General features: G+C 37.4%; 1 protein-coding gene across 2 annotated transcripts in view; it reads right to left on the bottom strand.

Annotated features, from left to right (window-relative positions):
• Positions 1-18,034, bottom strand: part of ed (echinoid) — a 93,163-nt gene that overhangs the window by 19,501 nt on the left and 55,628 nt on the right. The window lies entirely within an intron of this gene.

Below are 18,034 nucleotides of genomic sequence, written 5' to 3'. Positions count from 1 at the left end.
GTAAGCAAATAATTGAATTAGTTTACAGTACTCCAAAGGCGGAAAATCGTGTTAGAAATATTTTTCCAATCAATTGCCAAATTGTTGTCCCATCCACCTTCCCTATCTTCTTTGCCTACTTCTCTCTATGTAAGTATGTACATATTGCTTTCCCTCAATCATTCGTTTGGAAAATACTATTAACCAAGACCGAGCCTAAAAGTATGCTATACACAAAAAAAAAAGGTTCAGTCGTACCTCAAAGACTGCCACTTTTTCTATGGTCGGACGGGAAATTTAGTCGTTTATGGCCAAGCAGATGAAAATTAAATTTTCTCTTGTGCACTTTTCTCTCTGTCATCCTAATTTAATACACTGAAAAGCGAAGTGAAAAACTCTAATGCAATTTAAGTTTAATTTTGTTAGTCCTGCCCAAAAAACAAAAGGGACCAAGCTAACACCTTGAGTTGATTTTCAGTAATTAATTCTTCTTAGCCATTTCAAGCATTCACTGTTAAGTCACAAGAAAAATAACCAACTATCAAAAACAAAGGCCAGGCCATAAAATTAGCCGAACGACGGGCGAAAAAAAAAAAACCGGTTAGCTAATATTAATTTTAATTTTAATTAGAAAATCCAGTTGAGAAAAGGCAGCTAAGGAGAAAGAGAAAGAGAGAGAGATAGTAGAGAGCAGAAGAAAAACCATTAAAAATAATCGACTCAGCTTTAACTCCCTCAATTCGCTGCTTAACTTGGCTAAATCCAATTTTGATGTGAATGTGTCGGTGTGAGTGTGTGTGTGTGTGTGTGTGTGTGCGTGTGTGTGGGTAAGTTGGAGGAGTGAGCTGATAGGAAAGGCAGTCAGGCACGCGCCTTCAGCCACAGGCCACAAGAAGACAAGGCAGCTTGGTTTCTCGCAAAACGAATTGATATGACCAACAAGCGCAAAACCAAAACGAATGAAGGAGAATTTCCAAAAAACGAAACGAGAAAACCGAAAAAAAGGAAAAAAAGTGGCCAAAAAACATTTCGCCACTAGCCAAAAAAGATAAATGATAAGGCGGAATCAAGGCTGGTTGAGTATAAATAATGAATTCGCATTTTCAAAGTAAATGAACTAAAAACCCAACAAGTTTCTACAAAAGACTTTAATGCAATCAAATTATACAAATTATCGAACCATTCGCGCCTTCAAGACAAACTTTAAGAAGAGTTCAATCATTAAAACAATCGGGAAACAGTTTCCACCCCCCTCTTCTTCTCTTGAATGTTCAAGCCATCGTCTTCTCTATCTCTTCTTAGCCATATCATCTCTTTTGCTTTTGAGTTGGTTAGTTCTACGTTTTACGTTTACTTTAGCCATGATTTTCATCATCGTTTAAATGGTTTTGCTTTTCTTTCCTTATAACATCAATTACATGGGTATCGTCATGGGGTAAAAAAAAAAATGCCTTTGAAATTGGATTGTAAGAGAAAATAGGTTCATATAAGTGATCTTAGCATTGGTCGTGGTGGAGCAGCTTGTTGTTTTGTAGGGAATGTTTCCTACATATTCACTTTATGATATATTCCTTCATAAGTAAATTTCCTTTACTTTCTTACAGTAAATAGTTGAAGGTTTGTTTAAACGGTTTATTGTTTTATTATTTTTTTGGAAAAGAGTTTATAAGGTAATCTCATTGTAGGATCACTTCATTAGGGTCGAGAGTCTGTAAGCTAATCACCCTTTAAATAGATGGACACAGTGACCATACGCCTCTGTTTATTTCTATGAGTAGTTCTTGCAATATCTACTTGTATCTATCTATGGACCAGCTGGATCTTTCTCTGCGGTTTGCTTTTGTAAGACTTGTTAGTTTTCTACACACACACACACATATGTGCACACACATATATTCAAGTCATCTTGTTCAGTGGATGTTGTTTTCCTATTAAGTCAAGAATTTTTATAGCATTTAGTTGGAAAAGCTCAACATATTTCCTACACCTACCCCAACCACTCAACAACTTCTAGCACTACTTCAGTCTACCACATCTCAACCTCATCCAGTTTTTCTCCTACTCCTCTTTTCTGGAAGAGATGTATGTACGTACGCATAACTCGTGCCTGCTGTCAGCGTATTTGAGCTATGAATGCGATAGAGGGACAGAGACAGGGGAGAAAGGGAGAGAGACAAGTTGAAGGAAAGGCAACGGGTGAGTAGTGTGGTTGTTGTGGTTCTTGCTTTGGCTTTTTATTAGTTTCTTGTTTGGTTTTCTACTTCTACTTCTGTTATTTCTTCCTTCCATTGGTCTTGCTTGCTGTTGACCATGTTGAAAGTGGTTTTTAGGGCCTTGGTCATCTTCCAGCGGTGACCACGCAAAAGGCACAGAGAGTGGAAGGGAGATGGAAAGATAGAGAGACGACAGCGACGACGAACTGGCAGACGTATATTACACACATATCTACATACCTACTATTAACTATTTCAGGCTAACTAGTTACTAAATTGAGCGAATAAACTAAAACAACTGCGTGGCAACAAAAACATACATACATACATGCTGACCAAGGGGCTAACTAACGAGCCATAAATTACAGCAAAGACATGGAAAATGATTTCTTTGAGCAAATAATTTAATTGAAAATGTTACTTACATAAGCCATAGAAACACAAAGAAAAAACAGATGACCACATGAATGAATAAAAATGCTTTCAAACTACCAAACGTGTTCAAAAACAAAGCCGATTTCATGAAACGTGCCTCTAAAATCTTTAAAGTGTGTTTCCCCCTCTCTTAAAAATATGGACAATTCAATTTGTTATATCTTTACTTTTTAAATAAAAACATGGCCAATTGTTAGTGCACAAAGTATAGAAAGAAAAGATAACTAGAATGTACGTTTTTTAATACTCTTACTCTTTTAGATATCCCTCAGGAAATGCAAAATATAGCTAAAGTTCGATTTATTGTATTCTTAAAAGTGTAAGACCATTTTTCTTGTTCTGACAAAATCATTTAGCAATTACACTAAACTAAATTCTATTCAAGGCAAATGTAATCATTTTTTGAAGGGTATTTATTTAAATTCTTCAATTAGATTGTGCAAATCTCTCTGAGATTCCAACATGCCATCTCCTTTGTTTCCCCCCTGTCCCTGCTGCTGCTATTATTTTTCCGCCCAACATGTAAATGAAAATGTGCAAAAGCTTTTAGAAAAGACCAAATAAAAAAACGAAACGCAAAAGCAAAACTGATAAACGCACAAAATGCTTTCTGTTTTTATAGGGCACACATGCAGATACTTTGCTATTGATATAGATACAGATACAGATACAGAGATACGGATGTTTTGGTGTATGTACTATATATATTGTACAATTTTAGATGACAATCGTAGTCCATCGTTGGACCCATAAAATAAAATCAAATTGTGCTGACCATGGGTAAATATTTGTTACCCAAAAAATAAAAAGGCAGACAAAAAGCTGAAAAAATCCAAATGAAAAACATTTAATAAATCTTCTATGAATTTCATTTTTTCACTCTGTGTGTGTGTGTGTGTGTGTGTGAATGTGGGTGTGTGTAAGTAAACATCTTGATGTGCTGCCTATTTCTCTGTGCATCTGTTAGATACAAATGAGCAAACAATATACAACATAATTGTAAATGCAGTGGGTGGGAGTAAATACAAATAGAAAGGGAGAAAAAGAGAGAGAGAGGCAGGAGGAAAGATAGAAATGTATGTAAGTCCAGCAGTTTCACAGTTTATTTTTATGGCACAATTTGTGGCAAATCAATGAAAATCAAAAACGAGAAAAGTTTTCGACAACTAATTTTATGGACTTCCACATGTTAAAAGCATAAACAATTTCCAAATTTCCAACAGATGAAGAGGAAAAACAGAAGTTCGTGTAAGCGGGAGGAACAGAGATAGACAGAGAAATAACAGCCGGCAATCAAAGCTGCCTAAATTAATTTAAAAGGAACAAAAAAAAAAAAAAAAAAAGTTGACTTGCTATTTAAACAACACAAATTTTTGTAAATTGTCTGGTTGGAATTTTAATGGTAAACAACAACAGCAAAAGCGACCGAATGAAAATTGAAAGAAATTTTGGAGGATTGGATGGAGATTTGTTTTCCCCGCTCCTTCCCCCTTGGTTTGTCTCTCTCACACTGATTTGGGCCACTTTAAATAGGCAGCAAAAATTATGGACAAAAGTTTTTCCTCTTCCACACACATGCTGATGACTCGGTCTTTAGAGAAGGAGAGAGTTGGGGAGGGGCATAAAAGAGACAGAGAGGGGGACCCGGCATAGGCCACAAACGATGTCATTAGTGCTGGCATTTGCTGTTGTTGCTGTTGTTCCTCTATTTGCACAGCACGAGGGCCAAATGGCGGGCTTAGTCGGCAAGGAAAAAGAAACAACAGAGAGAGGGTTGGTAGTGAGTTCAAGGGGGGGAAAGAAATGAAAAAAAAGTAACAGCCCGGCACGAGCAAAACTTTTGCTTTTATTTATTTACTTGAAGCGCGCCAAAAAAGAAGCAAAAAACAACAAAAAAAACAACAAAAACAACCAAAACGACGAATGAAACAAAAACGAGCAAAAAAATGAATTGAAGAAAACTGAGAGCAGCATTTCGAAATGAAAAGCTAGAAAATTAGATACTCTTTGTGCGAGTAAGGTATGAAAAACTTTCAATGAAAATTGAGAATATAATAGAAAAGTTAAGGCAACCAATAGAAATTAAATTAAAGTGTTCAAAGAAAAGTATTTTAGTAACCTACTGAACATAAAAAATGAAAAATTTGAACTTTAACAATAAAATAATAAACTAATATAAAACGATTTTAACTCAATGGTCACACAGAAACATCTTTAAGAAAACTATTCTAAGAAAATCATTGAAATTTGTTTGTTAGTTGCCTTAAGGAGTTCCTATGTTCATTTACTAAGCACATCCCAATTAAAGTAAAGATATCTTTAAGTTTCGATCTAAAGATGCTGTTATAAATTAATTGAAATAGATTTATTATTGTATATCTAACAAGTTTAAACATTATCTAAAGCGTTTGTGTTGTTATTACGCGATTCCAGGAACTCTTCTATACTCTAACTCAGAAAGGGTATACCTACTTACATATACACAGATAAAAATGGGCCAAGCGATTTTGCACAACGCACACACACACACAGGCATACAAAACAAACGAGAGGGTAGAAAAAATAAAGAAAATAAAAAAGAAGAAATAGAATTCGGGCAACACGTAAAACAAATTTTTGAATGGCGTAATTTTCCAGCGAAACAAGAGACGTGCCAACATCGGGGATAGAGAAAAAAGGGGCAGCAATGTTGCCACTGCTGATGTTGATGCTGATGCTACCTGCCCCAGCCCCAGTCCGTGTCGTGGCTGATCTACCTCCCCCACACCCTGGCTGGAGTTGAGCAATTGCAGCGGCAGCAGCAGTAGCAGCAGTTAAAATATTTTTGATGCTTTTGTTTAACTTTGTGGGTGGTCCACATGAAAATTTTGTTAACCTGCTGCCACCCCACCACGAAAGGAAAAGCAACTGTAAGAGAAAGTGTAGCAGAGAATTAGGCGCAATACGAAGGAATTACTTGATAAAAATAAAACAAATAAAACAAAAGTTTTCACTTGGCAAAGGAAGCGAGAAACAAATGCAGCACGTGGCACAAAGGAAACGAAGAAAGCGGGGGTTGCGTGGGATGAGCAAAAAGACATTTGTTGGGAAGGGGAGAGAGTAGGGATAACCTTCATGTCTATAATAAACTCAATTCGCGTACATTTCGCTTCATTTCTGTGGGCCCGAGACTAATGCGTCAAAGATATTGTGGGCGTGTCTGGGCCTGTGGGCGTAAGTGGGATTGTCCTCGCAACTGGTGCGACAACAGCAACGGCAGCGACATCTTTTGACCTAAATAATTAAATTCAGTCGAGCAAACAGAAGACGAAGACAGACGAAGATAGGATATGGATAGACCGACAAAAAAAAACTTTCCTTTTAGCGACCAGCAGCGAACTTGCGAAGGAAACGCTGTCAGCTGGTGCTGGCTCCTTCAGCTCCTTCAAATGCAGCAGCTGCTGCTGCTGCTACTGCTGCTCCTTTTTGCAATGCATTTCATTTAATTTGATGTTAAATTAATTTGCTCCATTGCAGCCAAGCACTTTATGCAGATTTCATTGCTTTTGTAAATATTTAGTTAATTTCAAAAGATTTCTATACACGAGCAAGAGCAAGGCAAAAGCAGAAGGACATCAAGGCTTGCTCCAGCTAAAATGTCATCAGTTTTTAAATTGCATTTAAAACGGAAATGAAACTACAACAGCAAAGCAAATTTAAAGACGAATATTCTCAGAAAAAAAGTTATAATTTTAAGTTCCATTTGAAACTTAAACTGAATAATGTTCTTTCAAGAATTCTTTGTGGACTTTTGTTCCTTGTTATTGTTTGTTATTATTTTATTTCGGTTTAAAATTAGAATCAATCGGTTTCAATATAGTGTAATCAAATTGTTAATTAAACATCATATTTTATGCCCTTACAAAATGTGCACAATTTACTTTTTCAAAACTATCCAAGTACAAGCTAAGATTGATGATTTGTTAACCTTGCTTTTTTGTCTGGTTTAGCACTTGGTATTTCCATTTTTCTATATTTTTATTGTTCCAACATATTTTTTGTTTTTTTATTTTCTCCCTTCTGTTTTTTGCTGCTGTCATCATGATTGCACTTTCAGATGCTGCTGCTGCTGCTGGATGGTTGCATAACTCTGGGCGCTGCAACATCATCAACATCGTCAACAAAATATCTCTTATATGACAGAGCGGTGAGGCGTGAAGGTATTTTAGGGGCGGGATTGAAGGTGGGGCATTCCCTAAGGGGGTTAGCAGCTGTAACAAAAACACATTGAATGATGTTGCTGCTCTGTTGCTGTTGTTGTTGTGCTGTTTTTGTTATGTTATGGGAGGCAGGCAGGCAGCAACCCAACGGCACTCAAGCAAAAGCCGCTGCCAATGGTGCCCCAAGCGACGTCAGCTGGCTTCATAGTTGTTGCTGGTGTAAGTCAAGTAGAAGCTGCACTAAATGTAAACAATGCAAACGGCAAATGGGCAACACAAAAGTCAGAAAATGGCCGCATATATCCACTCAACAAGCAACAATCAAGCCACCCACTACCAGCAACAGCAGCCAAACCACTGCCACCAGCAGCAGGCGAAATGTAAATAAAATTTTTTTTTAAATTAACTGACTGCCACGTGCTCTTCCAGCAGCACCAGCAACAGCAGCTGCTGTGGTAGTTGCTGCAGGAAATGTATCTGTATCTACATATGTAGCGTGCAATATTCAAGATTGTTGTTCATATTGCTGAATGCCAGAGAGTTGCTTTTCTTTCTCTGGTTTTCTTTTTTTTTTTTTTGTTGCCATTCTTTCTTTATTTCTTTTGCCGTTTCTGTTCAGTTCTGGTTGTTTGAATGTTTGGTTGCCATTTTAGCTTTTGTAAGTTCTGCCATTTGTTCTGCACTTTGCGTAGTTTTTGCAGCAGCAGCATCCACATCATCATCATCATCGTGATCATCATCGAAGCAATGGAGAGAAGAAGGCATGCAGCATGTAGCATGCATGATGCCATTTCCAACATCCTCCAGCTTCCTCATTTTTCCCTCTTAACCAAGTGTGTGTGTGTGTGTGAGCCCTCTCCTGGCTTGCCTCGTTCGTTATGCCACATTTGCTGCTGCTTTTATTATTTGCTAGCCGATTTCTTTCTTTCTTTCTTGGTTTTCCCCCCAATTTTCCCTTTTCTATATTTCTACAGCTTCCAGCAGGAAACTCACAGCATGCAGCAGTACTTGGTTATAGTACTGCACAAGTACTTACATGCAACATTCGTGTGGATGCCACATGCAACGCGATTGCAAACTGGCTTTGCTGTCAATTGTTATGCACTCGTTACTAAACTCTAGAAATATTTCCTTAATATGAATTGTTTATACACTATTTTTCCCCTCTCACTGATTGAGATTGATCGAAGCGAATAAAAGTGAAGCATATGCTTAGATACGAGTTTAGAGAACTTTCGCCCTTGGACTATCAAATTTTTTATCTGCCATTCACCATCGAATGTGTAATAAAATTTGTGCAAAGTTTGCAGTGCAAATTCATTTCACAAGAAATGTTTATTTGTGGAGAAGAAAATTTTGTTTGATATGTATTCTTGCATATGTATTTTTGGGTTTTGTGTGGAAATTTCCTACAGTTTCTATAGCAAATAATCAAACTTGGTCAAAAAATCTCAATGAAGAATTGGAATATAAGATGTTTATAGCTCTAATAGTTGGTCTAATGTTTTAAATTATTAAAATAAAATACAAATTATGGCAAATATAAAAATTTTAATATAAAATTGAAAGTCCGAACATCTCTTGACGCCCATGCATATTTATTTTCATTTTCTATTATGTAATTTGATTTGCTAAGAACACTAATTGATAATTCCCCATCTTTTTGTGTTGCCTTTGGAACAAGCTGGTTTAAATGTAATATTTTTTTTCAGTAAGTTATGACTAACGATTGGTTTCAGTGTCAGTGTATTTGAGAATCGTTCGCCCTGTATCATCTAAATTTTTTCTATTTTTTTGTTTAGTTTTGTTTTCCAAAGTTTGCTTTTTGTTAGTATTTTTGCTTTAGCAACATGTGTGCCGTAAAACTTTACAACTCCGCGTGGTTCCAGCTTGGTTTCCTATACATTCTACCATCGCCCTGCCTTGCTCCCTCTCTCCACACTCTCTCTCTTTCTCACTCTATGTTTTAACATTGCTTATAGCATAATAAATTTATATGTAGACATTGATATGCCTGTAAATATTTTCCATTTTCTAGTTTTCCCTTTTATCATATTTGCTGTTTTGTATATTTTTTTGTCTGTTTTTAGTTTCCTTTGTGAAAAGCAGACCGAAAATATACTTGCATACATATATTTGATTTCATATTATGCACATTGTGTAAATATTACCGTCAGCAACAGAAACTGCAGCATTTGATACCATTTTGTGTGTCTTTAGCAAGTGCAACAAAACGTTTTTAGGGCAACAAAAATTTGTAATAATAAAATTGTTAAAAGTTATAACAACTTTTAATTAGCTGGCAAAAATTTGTGCAAATTAATGGAACATACCAAAAACAAAACCAAAACATAAAATGCAAATATATATTTCTAATATTTGCATCTATTGGGGGCAGAAAACTTAGCAAAGGTTTAAATTAAATGCAAATTAAATAAAAATAATAACTAACAACAATTGCAAAAAGGATTTTAGATAATATTCCAACATAATCAGACCTCTTCATTTTGTACACTATTCAATATTCAAACAGCAGAGACAACGTGAAAATGAGTGAGTCGAATGAATAGTAAAATTGATTTTAGCAAAAAGTTAATAGAGATATGCACTTATATGTTTGGTTTAAATATTTGCAGATGGTTTAATAAAAGTTGAACTAGATTTCCTTTTCAATGCTTCTAGCTTTGAGAGAAGATACCAATCTTATTTTGTTGGTTCACCCTAAACTTAACTATAAATGTAGTAAATGTAAATACTTCGATGTTTAACGAGTGCCTTAATCAGTTCTTTAAGAAAACTATATTAATCAATTCCTTTTTCTCTAATTAATCTTCAGACTTTAAATCCTAAATAGAATTGGCCCAAAAACCTCTTAAGATAATACTGTAATTAGAACTATTTAAGCTGCCTAGTTTAACAAGTTTATCATCCCAATGTGTTATCATCGCATCTGTTAAATGTTCAAGCTTATTCTCACAAACTTTTTTCGTTTCTCTTTCACTTTTTATACCCTTGCAAAAAGGGTATATTAATTTTGGTCAGAAGTGTGCAACGCATAGAACTAAGCATCTCCGACCATACAAAGTATATATATTCTTGATCAGCACGACGAGACGAGTTCAACTAGCCATGTCCGTCCGTCCGTCCGTCCGTCCGTCCGTCCGTCCGTCCGTCCGTCCGTCTGGATCAACGCAAACTCCTCCTAGACCGTAAGAGCTACAGAGCTGAAATTTTGCACGTAGGCTTGTATATACTGCAGGCGTTGTATATCTCGGATTCAGCCGAATCGGACCACTATATCATATAGCTCCCATACAAACCCCAAAGTCACGAACAGTGACTTTTCTCAATAACTTCGTTATTTTCTATGCTATTATCGTGAAACTTAATATTAGAGAGTTTACTACGCCTATAAGCGACTATGCCAAATTTGATCAAGATCCGGTGACTATATCATATAGCTCCCATACAAACGGCCAAGTCACAAACAGTGACTTTCTCAATAACTTCGTTATTTTCTGAGCTATTGTCATGAAACTTAATATTAGAGAGTTTACTACGCCTATAAGCGACTATGCCAAATTTGATCAAGATCAGGTGCCTATATCATATAGCTCCCATAGGAACGATTGGTCGAAAACAGTGACTTTTGTAAATAACTTCGTTACTTTTAACGCGATTGCTTTTAAATTAAACATTTCTTAATTTAATATATATGTTAATGACTGTGCCGAATTTGATAAAGATCGGGTGACTATATCATATAGCTCCCATAGGAACGATCGGTGGAAAACAGTGACTTTGATCAATATCTTCGTTATTTCCTATGATTGTAGGCCTTTCTTTCTCAAGCTTAAGCCTTTTTAGATAAAACGTTCTTCCACATTGATGGCTAATAGGTAAGGATAGAGTTACCAAAAAAGTTGCAAGGGTATACAAACTTTGACGCGGTCGAAGTTAGCCCCGGCCCTCTGGTTTCAAGTTGCATTTGGCTGGTAGGCCACAAATGTCCTAATGACTCCAACTAGTCAGTGTGCCTCATCTGCCGCAAATGATGGCAATTGCATTGCTCTTTCTCTGTCTCTCTTCATTGCCATCTCTGTGAGAAAAGAGACAAACCGAAAATCCCATAACAAGTGGCAAACGAGCTGGATGGATGCACATTTTCCATTCATCAGTGGAAAAATTTGCACCTCATCAAATTCGACTCGAAATTTGCAGAATGTTTTTTTTTTTCTTCTTTTTCATTCTTTTTGTGTAGGTTTTTTTTATGCTATTCCTGCCGATCATCAGAGTTTGTGCCCCAATGCTCTCTGCTCAATTCATTAGTCAGTCAGTGGAAAAATATTTGGACAGTAGAATTTGCCACATTTCTGTCGGGGCGGGAAAATTGTTGTTGGAAATATTTGTCGAAAAGTCGGCAAACATTTTCGGTACGATGAAAAATTTTGTAAATAAAATTTTGTGCTGTATGCGGCTTGTGCAAATTTGTGCACATTGAGCAAATTGCATTGCGTTACCTCCACCCCTTCCACAAAGGCACACACACACACTCCTTTTAGCCTCCTTGGTCCCCTCAGCCATTGGTTGTTTGGCTGGTATCTTGGCTACAGCCAGCAAATGCCAAACTCAAACAAATGTGCAAAATTAGCATTTTGACATTTCAATTTTGAATATTATTGACATGTTTATAAATGAGGGGAAGGGTGTAGTATATAGTATCAGGTGTGGAGATAGGGTGCGTGTGTGTGTGGTTGGTTTCATTGATTCGCAAAATTTACTTTAATTAGCATTGGGATATACATATGTTGATAATGATGATGATGATGCCAAACAGGCTTCGGACGAAGGAGAGGACAGAAGCTTGCTTTGTGTGTCAGTCCGAGAGTCGTCAGCACACATTTTGTGGGCGTGGCTGGTTTGGTTTCAAGTTTGTTTTAGTCTATTGAAACAATGCCGAGTCATTGTCATCATGACCAGAAGCAGTTGGATCAGCAATAGCGACGCGTGCTACAGTGACATCATCATTGCCTTCATCATGATGACAGTCAGCTTCATTATTATCAATAACAAAGGATGGGAATGCGGGAACCATCATCATGACTAACAATGCAAAGTTTGCCCATTGGTTTTTGCATATGTATAGAGAATACACACACACACACACTTTCAGATCTGTATGTTTGTTGTGTATTATACGTGTGTATGTGTAGGGCCCGCACACTCATCTTTATATGAGTTTCAATGGGATATCCTCTTCAGTTAATGCCCTTGTTGGACCTTCCCCCTTTTCTGTTTTTATTTGTACAGCTTTCAAGTGCAAACAACAGCAACAACATCAACAGCAACAATAAACCTTTGCAACATCCACAACAGAAGCATCATCATCATCATTATGGAGCAATATTCTAAGTTCTTTTTTTTTTTTCCAAAGGAAAATATTTTTATAATTTACCCTTTAGATGGATTTGTTAATTGCTGCATATTCAGAATTGTATTAACCACCAACAATTCACAGATCGAAATCTAGATCACAGCAATTTGTCAAATTATGGCTAATTATCTCAATTGGATATTTTGATTGTCGCCATTTAGGTAATGATATGGGAAACAAGTTTTGGTTTACGAGCAATCAACAAGATATTTGTTTGGAGTTTATTTACCATTAACCACTTCACTTGTTTTAGTCTACTGAAATCTTCTTAGTATATTTTCCGTCACTTTACTTAGCCCTGAGGGCCAGAGAATTAATACAATTATAGTAAACAATTTCGCCATCTAATATTTATCGTTCACCGCTTACAGCTTAAAGTGTATTCCCTTAATTTATTTGAATTGTTTTATTTATATGGGGCTCATAAACAAATTATACAACATTAGCTGTTGTCCTATATATTTTGCTATCAATTTGTGCAGATGTTTCAAACCTTCGTGCGTATCATAAAAAGGAATTGCCTCTTTGAAATGTATATCAACGACAATTCGACATACTTTGCAGCACACAAGAAAAGAGTGTGAGGGAGAGAAAAAGGGTGAGTGATGGGAAAAAAAGTGGCCTAATGATGAATGTCTCGGGCCTAACCCAAGTTAACCCGAAAAACCGAAAGCCGAAATTCTAACCAAAGTGACCTCAAACACACGCAAGAGCCATCGCATGGTTTCGTCTTTCTAACAATATGGTTAAGGAAAAGGCTTGAAACATTATTGTGTAGGCGGTGTATGGGCCTTTTTTTGTTTAGCTGTAATATGTATTTTTGTTGTTGTAGTTGTTATTGTGTTTCGTTTTTGTTTTTGTGTTACGGTATATAAGGATAACACAATTCAAATACGGATGCCAAAGTTGAATGTTTTACACAGACATACGCACGCAAACCTCGAAACAGAAAGAAAACGAAGAAAACTTTTCGACCATTTCGAAGCCTTTTGTTTTGTTGCTTATATTGGTGGAGAATGGCGGAGGATGCTGGCCCGTAATGTGGCAAAATGTGTAGCCAAACAATAAATGAAAATTGTGTGCAATTGTCGTGCCTGTCGTTCGTTTCGGGTGCTCAGTTCTCATTGTTGATGCTCATTGCTGCTGCCGCTGCTGCTGCTGTTGTCTCTTTTTGCTGTCGTTGAGCAACTTCCATTTTGAGTTGCTTGCGTGTTGTCCTTCGCCATGTTGCCTCGTTATCCTTTTTATTTGAAGTTTGCTTAATGCCAAGTAAATAGTACCCATTCACCCACTTAACCCACCCACCGAACCACCACACACATGTGTTTCTGCAGAGGACAATTCCCATTCTCCACGCCTCTTGCCATTGTTTCATCTTTTTTCCCTCTTGTTTTTTTTTTTTTTTTTATTTTTTGCCTTGCCGCAAAATGGCAGATGTTATCTGTGGCTGGTGCTTTGGCCCATTTCATGGCTTGTTGCCCCCACTGCCATTATTATTGACGTTACCTATGGCCCCTCTTCGCTCTTTGCTGGAGGAGTTCATCTAAGACAAAGTCTGAGAGGTATTTATGTATAGATGTTGCTCTTGTCCGCTCTTATCTAGCGCATTATCATCATCATCTTCAATTTAATGCGTCGACGATGCCACTCGACAATTTTTCTGTCCGTCCGTCTGTCTCTCTGTCTGTCTGTCTCTTTCTCCGGTTCCGGTTTTTGTGTTTTTGTTTTTGCGGTACTCGTTTCCTGTTCACTTTTTTTCATCTCTCTCTCTCTCTCTCTCCTCACCCGGTGTATGTTTTGGTTTTCCTCTATGTGTAATGCCACTTTATATGCCGCAGTTGATGCCTTTAGAGGCTTTTGTGTTTACGCCATGTTAAGCCTTGAATCCCTAATGCCAACGGCAGGACAGGCAGGACCTTCTCCCGGCTCCCAGTCTCCTTCTTTTGCTGCTTCAGCTATTACTACTACTACAACGACATCTACATCTACTCTCATTGCATGTGTATTGGCATTTGGTTGGTTGATTTTCATGTTGTGCTGCCTATTTGCCTGTGACAATCTCACGCTCTTTTCTTCCAAACCTCGCCCCCTCTCCCCGTCCACTGTCTAATTTCCCTTCGCCTGGTTTGAGGGGTGTTAAGGCCCAAACATAGGACAAGGTCGTTTTCCATATGCCCGAGCAGCATTTACATTTAAAACATTTTCCATTGAAACGTGCTTGGGTTTTCGTTTCAGCTTTTTATGCATGATCTCATTGCTGACTGACTGACACACAGACAGGCGTAAGAGGGGATGCTGTTACTGGTAGGGAAAATAAAATGCTACATCGGTATGTGTATGTGTGTATGTTTGCGGGAGGCTTTGTAGGGTGTGTGGGTTCATGGCTCTTGTTTTCCATTTGCTTTCTAGACACAAGTTAATTGCCTGACATTAAAACTATGCAGCACTAAGAGAAAATTGCCTGAATCATATCTTTATGCCATATTTTACCTTCTACATTCAAATATACATTGTACCACAACTTTTCTCCTACTTTTGCAATGTTTTGTCTTAGTTTCCTTAGTCATATGTCAATATTGTTTCACGTGGCTTTTCGAAAAATCTCAGAAATTGTTTATCGCTAATCCTAGCCAGAAAACTTTAAGCACCACAGATTTGACAGTGGCAGTCCCAAGCTAACTTCCAGCATGACTCCACCTCCATCTTCCATCTGGCCTGTCGGCTTAGAATCTCTAAAATCAAAAACCAAACCTCTCTTCTCCTCACCATCCACGCTAAACAGCTGTCTGTTGCTTGCCTACTTTTCAGGTGACTTCCAAACCAGATCCGATTAGCCTCATCATTTGAGAGGACGTCGAGGACCTTTTCCGCCTTTAGGCTAAAAAGGCAATAAATTAGGTTGAATTTTCATTTCATTCCAAAATAGAAAGAGATATCTAAAACCAGTAAAGATAGAGAGAGAGAGAGAATGGGAGGGGGGTAGCTAGTATAGCTTGTTTAGAAATATTGCTTTGTGATTTCTCTCAACCTCTCTCTTTCTATCTTTCCAGCAATTTTTGTCATTTTGCGGTTATTACCGCGACAATTTCTCTTCTTTGTCCTGAAGAAAATTTATTGCCAGCCATTTTGAATTTTCTATGGCAATTTGACTTATTACCCAGTGATTAGATGGAATTAAATATTTCGATGGAAGTGTCAATTGGCCAGGGGTAAAGTGAATCTTTACGAGGGTCCATCAATAAGTAAAGAGATAAATAGCAGAAGCTAGAAAATGGATTCATTAGTTATTTGCTTGTCAGAACCTTAAATATGTTATGTAACTAATAGTAGACAAGATGGAAGCATTTGTGGCCTAACATACTTAGATAAGCTTTTGGATATTGTAATAAGTGTTAAGAACTCGGGTAGATTAAAATATATATAAAGTTCGGACTATAGAAAGACATCAAAAAGTCATTCAAGTAGTTTAGCAGCAGAGAAAAAAATTTGTTGCTTAAAGTTCTAGTAAAAGGGCGGGGCCAGCTGAACATGTGTTCAATCTCATTACTAATTGTGTGACCCTCGTTGTAAATCAAAGTGAATGCAAAGAAAGGATCTTACAGGTCTGTAGTTTTTGTCTGTGTTGAGTTTTTCAATTAAATGAATTTAAAATGTTTGATTTAATTCCTGCAACTGTTGACTAAGCAAACAATCGACTGGGCAAACAGCATGTGTGTGTGTGGGTGTGTGGGTGTGTGGGTGTGTGTGTGTGTACCTTGGACCCTTAGCAACCGCAAATGCCAGGAACCTTAGATCTACACAAGTTCTCCCACCCCACCTGAGCTTGTTCTCTCTTGTTGGCTTTTTAGAAACGCATTAGAGGCGTAACCCAAAAGGACAAGTTGACCAACCGCAAAGTGGAAAATCCTTTACCACAATCAGTTTTCTATTTCCACGTATCCTAAGGGTCTTCTTTCTTTTGTTCTTTTACTCACACAGTCTCTCTTTATGTATTTTACCTTCATGTGAGCTATTTTTAATTTAAACCATTCCGAAAATCTAATCAAATTTAATGGCAATTAATAAACATTTACCAGAACAAAAACAAATCTCCATACACAAATTTACATTGCGGTTTTAGATATTATGATTAGTTACTTGTTTTTTTTTTTTTTTTTGTACATTATAATTAAACATAATGTTACATTTAGTCGAATATGTATGTAAGTGCATATATTGAGAGTAAAATTGTATGTGTGTGTGTATGGTTGAAATATTTCGGTTTAATGCGGCTTATAAAATGCAAATAAGTGTGGCAAGGCATGTGGCATGTGTGACCCGAGGCTTTTAATTAAACCGCAAGCGACGACCTATTTTTACCTCTTCCGCCCTCCCCTTTAGTTTTTTGTTTTTGCTATATTCAGCTTCGATTAGTTCGGAGCGAGGGCGTAACAAAGGCGTGACCGGTGATGAAGTGAAGCGCTGGTAATGGCGGTGGTGATGGTTGTAGGCAGCTAATTAGCGACAGGTCATTTTTACCGACCATGAGTTAAACATGGGTGTAGAACATACAATCTAACCACGAGAGGGGTTCATAATCTAACATGCTGCAAGGTTTGTTTAGTTTTTTATCTGATGAAATTTGAATTGACCCCTGGCAAACTTCGCGCCCATGTGGTAAAATGATGACTGTGTGTGTGTATGTGGGCGAGAACGGCTTTAACAAAATGTGTGACGACTTTGATATGTTGATGATTAACTGGTTTTGCATGCTTAAAGGGAAACACGTATGTAATTATGTCTTTAACATTTTGTTTTTCAAAGAGATGATTATAAAATGTTACAAAAAATAATGTTAACTATTCAGATCAAGTGAATGAATGAAAGATAAAGATATAGATTTTGCCAAATGAAACAAATTTTATGCTATACAGTTAGTCATTCATCTATTCATTGAAGCCATCATATGTATGTATATTGGCAACTCTCTGTGGCGCCCTGGTTTCGAGTAGAGTTTTGTGGCCTTGCATGCAGAACGCAATTAGCGTGGTCCGAATGAAACCCACGTGTAGTTTTGACCCCCGGTGTAGGACGGTTTTGAATTAATTACCTTTTTCAAATAGAGGGCAGGGGCAGGGGCAGGGGCAGGGGCAGGGGCATGGGCAGTTGTCGATGGCGATTGCCTGTTATTGTAGCAACAATATTTCACTCTATTTGCCTTTTGATTAGCCCTAATAGCCAATGCTAACAGTGGCCGACAGACACTTGTTGCAACCATTAGTACACCAACAACTACAACAATAAGACCATGCAGCAGTAGGTGGCACATAAATTTCTATTCTAATTACTTGCGTTCAGTCAGCAGGTCAACGCCAAAGCGTTTGTAATTTATGTGTCTGTGTGGTTGCTGGTTCGCTTGGCTTTTAAAAAAGATATATGCGATTATACCGATTATATATATATATATGTACATCTGTGTGTGTGTGTGTGCATGTGCTTCTGTTTGTGAACATTTTCACCACTATTTAAACAAATGTGTCAGCGCATTTACCAGTGTCGGTAGGGAGTCTGATGTGAATGTGAATGAATATTTCTGCTGCTTCTTCTTAATTTGCATTTTATGTTGCATCAAGTGTGGGCGACATGTAGGGTTAAGGGGTGGTGGGTGGTGGCAGTCTGTTAGATACATTGGATGAAAGGGCGTGGTCAGTTACGCATTGTAATTGCCCGGGCATGCTAATTAAGCGATTCCCATTTGGCCACAAAAAGGTCAACAAGAACTGACATCTTGAGAG

The sequence above is a fragment of the Drosophila tropicalis genome, unplaced genomic scaffold (genome assembly GCF_018151085.1).
Source record: "Drosophila tropicalis isolate 14030-0801.00 unplaced genomic scaffold, ASM1815108v1 contig_1187, whole genome shotgun sequence".
Taxonomy (NCBI): Eukaryota; Metazoa; Arthropoda; class Insecta; order Diptera; family Drosophilidae; genus Drosophila; species Drosophila tropicalis.
Note: the sequence above shows the minus strand (reverse complement) of the source record. Positions and strands in the feature narration are given on the sequence as shown.